This window comes from Lepidothrix coronata, unplaced genomic scaffold (genome assembly GCF_001604755.1).
Source record: "Lepidothrix coronata isolate B3197 unplaced genomic scaffold, Lepidothrix_coronata-1.0 Scaffold41, whole genome shotgun sequence".
In the NCBI taxonomy this organism is placed as follows: Eukaryota; Metazoa; Chordata; class Aves; order Passeriformes; family Pipridae; genus Lepidothrix; species Lepidothrix coronata.
In genome coordinates this window covers 3,905,814-3,908,897 of record NW_016690221.1, presented here as the reverse complement: position 1 = coordinate 3,908,897, position 3,084 = coordinate 3,905,814, and positions in this window count along the sequence as shown.

Genomic DNA, 3,084 nt, shown 5'->3' with positions numbered 1-3,084 from the left:
CCGCCCTCCCGCCTCCGCCCCGGAAGAGCAGGATCGGCCGGGAAGCGCTCCCGGCAGGCGGGGATGGACCCGCAGCGCCCCCGCCAGACACGGCGGGCACGGGAGCGGCGGGAGCCCAGGCAGGGGAGTCCGGGGGGTCCCGGTGTTCCCTCAGCGAGGGGCTGTGCGGGGACCTCCAGCGGGAATCGCAGATCCCTGAGGGGCACAGCCCCTCCCGGGCAGCCCCAGCCGGTGGGCCCGGGGGTGCCGCTCTGCCCCAGCGCACCCCTGTTCGCAGAGGCAACACAGGCGCGGTTCACTCCCCTCTAACTCGTTCAGGGCGGCTGGAAAAAGTAGAAACGATTTATTTTTAGAGTTAGAATTCGATGTTTGAAAGATGAGATCGACAAGTTTGAGTACGTTGAAGGAAATGTAATCCAGCATGACATAGTGCAGGTAATCCTTTCACCATAAATATTATGTCTGTTCTGATTATTTTTTCATTTTTTTTGTCTGGCATTTTAAGATAGTGGCATTTAACTAATAAAATAAGCTTTTCTCTTAGTTTTCAATTCCCATTTTAATAAAATTCAGTGTGAACTAAATTAGGAGTAAAAACAGCTACATGTGTGGACCGGCCGGGTAGGAGGGACACAACAGGCCGAGCCACAGCATTCCCAGACAGTTGTAGGAAATGTTTCCAAAACTGCAGAGAGAATCTGCTTTATCATTTCATGCAGGTGTTTTCAGAGAGGCCACAGCAGAGGGTGACTCCTGCCCCTTGCCAGCAGAGCAGGATGAGGAAAGGCCCTGCTGTACTGGGCTCCCCAGGGTTTCTCTGAGGAAGCATCAGGCCAAACATGTCAGGATAAGACATCCACATACAGTAATTCCTGTTTTCTACCCTACAGCTCTGAGTTTAAATTCAGTAGTGTGTGCAGATGAGCCCTTTCTTTAATAGTCTGTCCATTTGAAGGCTGCAGTACAGTTGAGACAATTTCTGGGAACATCCAGTCAGGATTGAATATATCAAACAAAAAGAGCTGTTCCCCTCCTTGTTTGTGCTCTGCTGCAGGTAGGGGTGAGGTGGTGATCAAGACTGTTAGAGGGGAAGTTAATTTCTTTATGCTATCACTTAAAGCAAAATGTGGAAATTCTTAAAATTGGTGCTATTTATAGTCAAGTTAATTAATTTCTCACCAAAGAAATTATGGAACTGCAGTGACTGTAGATTTTGGATTGTGTTGGTTTCAATATTTATATAATTGTTTATAAATATTTAGATGTGTATTTGGTCAGGACTTAACAAGATGGAGATTCTGGGCTATGACTAAGGTGCCTGTTTACTGCTGTAATACAAATACTGGTGCAGGGGTTACCTTGTGGAGGGATGTGCAATTGGACAGTGGGGACTCACTGTAATTGGTGATTGCTAAGGAAGGTGTTTCCTTGCCAAACGTTTCCTAGGAAGGGAATTAATATATGTGTAGTGATTGATAAAATATAATTCTGCTTGGTGCAACCTCATCTGTAACTTGACATTGCTTTTGGTGGAAGTATTTGTGACAATCTACAAAGTGTAAGTGATAAGAGATTCAATTAAATTATTACATTTCTAATGTACACATTAACAGGGCAGGAAGAAACTTCGATTGTGGTTCCAATTTCATCCCATCTTCTTAATTGTATGTGCAGTAACACCACACCTTGACATTTGCAAGGTGGCATCAGATCACCCCGAGTTTGAAATGTGATTCCTAGCCCATGATTATGTAAAATTAAACTGCTGCATAAGTACATGGGGAATTTGCAGGACAACCCCTGCATCAAGAGGCAAGCAATTAACAACTTTATGACTGCTTTCTAATTTATTTTTAAAATAACATAGGAGTAAGAAATAGTATTGTGTAGGCATACGTTTTGGTTTGTTGAACCTATTTCTGGATACTATTTTTGGCATTTCCGTCAGCTGCATAGTAGCAGACTTAACAAAAAGGTGTACTATAAATCACTCTGGGTGTTAGAGCTGACAGCTTTAAATAAATACAGCTGACAGCTCAAATAGCTGCTCCATTGACAGTATGTGGTCTAAATGTGTTAACAAATGCGTAGACTCAGCAGTTTGGGATTAGTTTAGCAAATAAATTACAAAATAATGCTGTGATCCAGCAAAAAGCACAATGCCTGTGTATCCCTGGTCTGCAGGCTTTGTTAACACTGTCCCAGGCCTTTGAAGCTCTCTGTGAAAACACAACCCTGCAGCTGGAGCAGGGGTCCTGCTAAGACAGCACTCACCTCCCCCAGATTCCTTCTCAGTGTGGTGTCGGGGAGTGTGAGCAACAGTGTGAGTGTCGTGGTGAGTAAAGATGGTTTAATAATGGATGTATTTGCTTTGCAGGGTCAGGGATTTCATAAAGGGAGATGGTAACCTTACACTAGCTTGGGTTATGATTAAGGACACAAAGTTACTGAGTAGCAATAAAAAACCGCTTTCATGCAAAACTCGAGATATTTAAATGTTTTGGTTTGTTTAATGTGTTGTTACCACAACACATAACATAATACTTGTGAAAGAAAAGCTGGGAAGAGAGGATGATGAAGGGGCTGGACTGTTAAAAGGATTTCAGCTCTGAAGATTAATTATACTAATAAGTGAATTGTTTCTCTGATGATCAACGCAAGAAATGAGAATTGCATGAAGAATGATGTCATAGTTTGACATATTTAAGGCATGGCATTTTCTGTGCTTAGAAGTTGAATAAAGCTACTGTTTATTCTTCCATATTTTAATTGTAACTATTCACAGACAGGACAGCATGGCACAGGGTATTATAGAGCACATAATGTAACCATGGAATGGAACTCTCGAGACCTGTATTTTAATGTAATCACAAGTATTCTGGTGTTTTCCAAAAAGGTATTTTTATAGTAGTCTTGTCTAGTGAGTGTGCAGTGTACAAGTGATAATTCTGATAACTAGTTGCAACTTCTGTTGCCATCTCTAAGGGTGATTTTCAGTGGTGGCTGATTTCTGACTGCTGCCTTTCATGTCAAATCGTTGTGGTGAGTGCAGCAGTCTGATGCAGCCCTTATTTCCATCATGTT